We start from the raw sequence: 6,000 nt of genomic DNA on the forward strand, positions 1-6,000 counted from the left end.
AGTCGGCGGGTCCTGGACAGGGATGGGTCAGCTGACCAGTCGGCGGGTCCTGCACAGGGATGGGTCAGCTCCTCACCAGGCGGCGGGTCCTGGACAGGGATGGGTCAGCTGACCAGTCGGCGGGTCCTGGACAGGGATGGGTCAGCTGACCAGTCGGGCGGTCCTGGACAGGGATGGGTCAGATCCTGGTCTCTGGTCCGGACACACAGCAGTCCTAACACTAGACCCACAATTGATGGAAAAGATCCTCTCATAGTAAGTCTGTGCTGAGATCACATGGAGGCCGCCATTGCTCTCCTAGGGTGTCATGCTGATCCATCGGCTTCCATACTTTGGGGCTCTTATGTGGAACAAGGGACGCTGGCCAGGCAGTCCGACTTCCTGATCAACGCGCTTCATCCCAACCCTAAATGTATTGTAGGCGGCAACAAGTATTTTCAGGGGACCAGTAATGGAGGCCTCATCATTTCCCTCAGTACAGGATACTATAGAATAATGGCTTTCCCCTACAGATGGAGCGATCATATCATCGACATTACAGGGGGGAGACACCATTACAGGGGGGGGGGGGGACACCATTACTGAGCACCAACACAGAGGTGACGCCATTAGTGCACACCATTACAGGGGGTGACACCATTACAGGGGGGGGTGACACTATTACTGCACAACATTACAGGGGGTGACACCATTACAGGGGGGGGTGACACTATTACTGCACAACATTACAGGGGTGACACCATTACTGCACACCATTATAGGGAGGGGTGGCACCATTACAGGGGGTGGGGGCGACACTATTACTGCACACCATTACAGGGGGTGACACCATTACTGCACACTATTATAGGGGGGGTGACACCATTACAGGGGGGGTGACACTATTACTGCACAACATTACAGGGGGGTGACACCAATTCTGAGCACTGACACAGAGGTGACACCATTACAGGGGAGGACACTATCTGAGAACCGTGCCCCCCCCCCCAGATATATCTGAGTACACAGACTGGCACCATGACCCAGCCCCCCCCCCCCAGGAGAGACCTGACCCCATGTTTGCCCCACCCCCCAGAGAACACAGATCGGTGACCACATCATACTCAGAGGGGGAAGCACAGACCCCAGACCCCCCCCAATCTGTACCATTACAGGGGGGTGAACTTGACAGCAGTCTACTACTGGGGGGGGCACTGAGGAGGGTGAGGAGGGTACAGGCACTGATCTCATGTCTGGTACAGCAGGTAGAGGGGTACGGTGGGGGGGGGGGGGGGCACTGATCTCAGGTCAGGTAGAGGAGTACGGTGGGGGGGGGGCACTGATCTCAGGTCTGGTAGAGGGGTACGGTGGGGGGGGGCACTGATCTCAGGTCTGGTAGAGGGGTACGGTGGGGGGGGGGGGGGTACAGGTGGTATTGATGGGGTGCAGGGAGGGGAATACTGATAATAAAGCACAGGGTGGGGGCAGTGTTGGGGCACATGGGGGAGGGTGGGGAGTGCAGGTAATGACAGGACACGCAGTGATCTCCTCCCCCACCCACTTGTCCGGTTCTCCCCCCACCGGTCAGATGACCCCCTTCCTACCTGTCACGTGACCCGGTTCTCCCGGTCCGGCCCCTCCTCCCCTCTCCTCGCACCGGCCGCTACCGCTTCTGCCGCTGTCCTGACAAAATACTCAACTCGGCAGAATATCGAACCACACGTCAGCGAACCCGCCCACCAATCCCGGCACATTCCCGCCCACCCGGCTAAACTACAACTCCCGGCATCCCATGCGGGCCCCGGATGATGTATCCGAGGTAAGCTCCTCCCATCGGTGTAAATAAGGGGGTGGTGTCTGCGCTGTGAGGGGGCAGGGAAAGTGAATGGCTGTCCTACAGCCAGTGACAAGAAAGAGTGCGAATGAATGGTGAATAAAGAATCTACCAAACAAATACCAGAGTGAATGTGTGATACGCTTAATACATCAGCACGAGCAGATACAAAACACTGTAGCCAGTGCATGTAAAAACACACAGTACAAATAATAAAGTCCAGAAAAAATGTGTGTAGCGCCTATGTACCTTACAGTACTGGTGCTAGTTGAATTTATGGGTGCTCTTTCCCAGCAGCAGCTGTGCATGTTGGGAGGGGCATTTATGGGGCAGACGCCATTGGTTCTGGGTCTTCTTCGTCCAGTGTGGAACCCACTTTTAGGGTGACCACTTTACGGCGTTATGGCCTACCTGGCCAGGGCGTGCGTGCCACGCGGTGTTCCTGGTTCCGGGTCTGAGGAGCGCCATTGAGAGGCTGGCGGTCCAAAAGGGCCTGGACAAACCACCGGGGATCGAGGTAACCGGCAGTGTTGTCAACCTACCAGATTGAAATTTACTGGCACGACACCCGAAATTTACTGGCGCAGCCACGTTTTTACTGGCATTTCACAAAAGTTACTAAATTACATTTTTAGGTGCAAATTTCAGTATTTAGGCTACAAACAAGTACGCTAGGCAAATAGCAATGTGATTTAAGGTAAAAAAACATATTTTTGTTATTTTCGATATAATAAGGGCAAATTATTTAGTCACATCACCCCCTGCCTCCATCCCCCTCTGCCACCATCACCCCCTGCCTTCACCCCCCTCTGCGGTGCCACAATCTCCCCCTGCCTCCAATCTCCCTGTGCCTCCAATCTCTCCCTGCCTCCAATCGCCCCCTGCCTCCAATCACCCCCTGCCTCCATCCCCCTCTGCCACCATCAACCCCTGCCTTCACCCCCCTCTGCGGTGCCACAATCTCCCCCTGCCTCCAATCTCCCTGTGCCTCCAATCTCTCCCTGCCTCGAATCACCCCCTGCCTCCATCGTCCCCTGCCTCCATCCCCCTCTGCCACCAATACCCCCTGCCTTCACCCCCCTCTGCGGTGCCACAATCTCCCTCTGCCTCCAATCTCCCCCAGGCCCTCTTCCTCCATTCTCCCTCTGCCTCAAATCACCCCCTGCCTCCATTGACCCCTGCCTCCATCCCCCTCTGCGGTGACACCAGCAACCCCTTGTCTCCATCCCCCACCCTCTGCGGTGCCACCATCCCCCTGTGCGGTGCCACTAACACCCCCTGCCACTAACATAAGGTGACCAGATTTTTTTAATTAAATCCGAGGACATATTTTTTTACTAGTAATGGCGGTAATCTGCGACTCTCTGCCTGTCGCCACCGCCGCCTCACAGCCTGTCAAGTCTTACTCTCCGGGCCCCGGCTGCAGGCAGAAGAACATGCGAGCGGAGCTGAATGGGCATGCACCCGAAACTGAAGAAATATTCCCTCCGCTCCGACCAGCACATGATCATCAGAAAGGGGCGCTGATAATGGAAAAAACACCCCCCCCCCCTTAAGCTAGTAGGAGTGGCAGAGCGGGGGGTGTAATTCTGATTTTTTTTTTATTCTACACTGACTGTCTTTGAAATTGCCCCAGCCCCTGTTCAAATCTAATCCGGGAACAAAACCGGGGACAGACTTGATCCGGGTACAGTGTCCTCAATCCGGGGACTGTCCCCAGAAACTGGGGATGTCTGGTCACCCTACACTAACACCCCTTGCCTCCAATCTCCCCCTGCCTCCATTGCCCCCTGCCTCCATCCCCCCTGCAGTGCCTCCAATCACCCCCTGCCTCCATTGCCCCCTGCCTCCATCCCCCTCTGCGGTTCCACCGCAGCCTCCAATCTCCCCCTGCCTCCAATCTCCATGCGCAGTTCCAAGCCAAACCGATCTTGCCTATTTTTAGTGGCACATTCCCGCAACCACGGACATTTGCGAATGGGGGAAAAAAGTGCCCGTTTATACGAACTGTCAGTAAAAATACGGACGGTTGGCAACACTGGTAACCGGACACTGCGGGACTGATCACCTGTCGGTCGGTACCTGAGCGACAAGTTGAAGGAGATCCAGGCGTAACTCAATTAAGGAGGGATATCTCCAAGAATTCAACCCAGAGGGGACCTGTGGCAGAGGTATCTTTCTGAGGCTCACCAAGGAGGGTCTGTGGCAGGGACTTTCTCCTACAAATGTCCGAGTCCTTTCTGAATAAAGCACTTGCCTCAAAAACTTGCGGCGGCGGATCGTAAATTAGATAGGTTACGCGGATCTAAAGATCCGCTAACCTATAAGAATCTAGCCCATAGTCTTTGCATCTCCATGTACGGCGTATATCTGCTTATGAGAGGACTGCAGCATCAGAAGGGAGACTACTACATCGTGTTATACATATCATCCGTGTCTACACTCTGCGGTCTGCGTTTGCTGTGTAACCTACAGCAGTGAGGTGAGCTGCTTGCAGACACAGAGGTGTATCACTGAAGAATTTCACAAGTATTGTGTGTGTACAACACTTCATTTATTGGTGGTGGGAGACACTATCACACAAGGGCCCAGATTCAGGTAGAATGGAGCAATATTTGCGTGGGCAAAGAGCAAAGATTTTTCTCTGCGCCCACGCAAATATTTCCATTTGCCCAGCGATTCACGGAGCAGTAGCTCCGTAAATTGCGCGGGCGCTATGCTAATTAGCCCTGCGTAAGGGCGCCTAATGTAAATGATCCCGCCGGGGGCGGGAATCATTTAAATTAGGCGCGCTCCCGCGCCGAGCTAACAGCGCATGCTCCGTCAGGAAACTTTCCCGACGTGCATTGCGGCAAATGACGTCGCAAGGACGTCATTTGCTTCTAAGTGAACGTGAATGGCGTCCAGCGCCATTCACGGTTCACTTACGTAAACGACGTGAAATTTAAATTTCACGGGCGGGAGGCGCAGCTATACTTTAGCATTGGCTGCGCCTGCTATTAGCAGGAGCAGCCTTATGCTAAAGGCGCCGTACGGAAACTCCGTACCTTGCGTACGCAGGGCCCGCGCAACTTTTGTGAATCGGTGGTAGTATGCAATTTGCATACTACACGCCGATCACAAAGGCCGCGCCCCCTAGCGGCCAACGCAAGAATGCAGCCTGGGATGTGAAGGCATAAGGAGGCTTATGTTTGTCACATCCTAGGCTGCATTCGGTGTAACGAGGTTCCTGAATCAGGAGCACTCGTTACACCGGAGCAAGTAAGCACTTGCGCCGCGCAACTATGGTTGCGCGGGCGCAAGTGCTTCTTGAATCTGGGCCACGAACTTTTAGACATTTGTCTCGGCTAGTTTTGGACTTTTATGTTTTTTTCTGGACTTTATTATTTATACTGTGTGGTTTTTACATGCACTGGCTACAGTGTTTTGTATCTGCTCGTGCTGATTTATTATACTAATCTATAAACTCATCTATATATACCTGCTGTATACTAATCTATATACTCATCTCTATATTAAGCTGCTGTATACTAATCGATATATACTCATATCTATATTAACCTGCTGTATACTAATCGATATATACTCATATCTATATTAACCTGCTGTATACTAATCGATATACTTATATCTATATATACCTGCTGTATACTAATCTAAATACTCATCTATATATATACCTGCTGTATACTAATCTATATACTCATCTCTATATTAAGCTGCTGTATACTAATCGATATACTCATACCTATATTAACCTGCTGTATTCTAATCGATATATACTCATATCTATATATACCTGCTGTATACTAATCTGTATACTCATATCTATATTAATCTGCTGTATTCTAATCGATATATACTCATATATATATATATACCTGCTGTATACTAATCGATATACTCATATCTATATTAACCTGCTGTATACTAATCGATATACTCATCTATATATACCTGCTGTATACTAATCTATATACTCATCTATATATACCTGCTGTATACTAATCTAAATACTCATCTATATATATATTCCTGCTGTATACTAATCTAAATACTAGGGCTGTTATTGATCAAAATGTTTCTGTTTGATTAATCGTTTTTTTTTTTTTTAATCGATTAATCGACTAATTTCGATGAATTATAACGCACATACAGATCCAACTACTTTTAGCTGATCTCCTTGC

General features: G+C 50.9%; 1 protein-coding gene across 2 annotated transcripts in view; it reads right to left on the reverse strand.

The window, feature by feature from the left end:
* Nucleotides 1–1,696, reverse strand: part of C2CD2 (C2 calcium dependent domain containing 2) — a 142,039-nt gene extending 140,343 nt beyond the window's left edge. For both annotated transcript variants that reach the window (XM_040339023.1, XM_040339024.1), the window contains exon 1: nucleotides 1,584–1,696. The gene's annotated coding sequence lies outside the window, so the exon portion shown is untranslated. The remainder of the gene's footprint in view (nucleotides 1–1,583) is intronic.
* Nucleotides 1,697–6,000: the final 4,304 nt, after the last annotated feature.

This window comes from Rana temporaria, chromosome 2, assembly GCF_905171775.1.
Source record: "Rana temporaria chromosome 2, aRanTem1.1, whole genome shotgun sequence".
In the NCBI taxonomy this organism is placed as follows: Eukaryota; Metazoa; Chordata; class Amphibia; order Anura; family Ranidae; genus Rana; species Rana temporaria.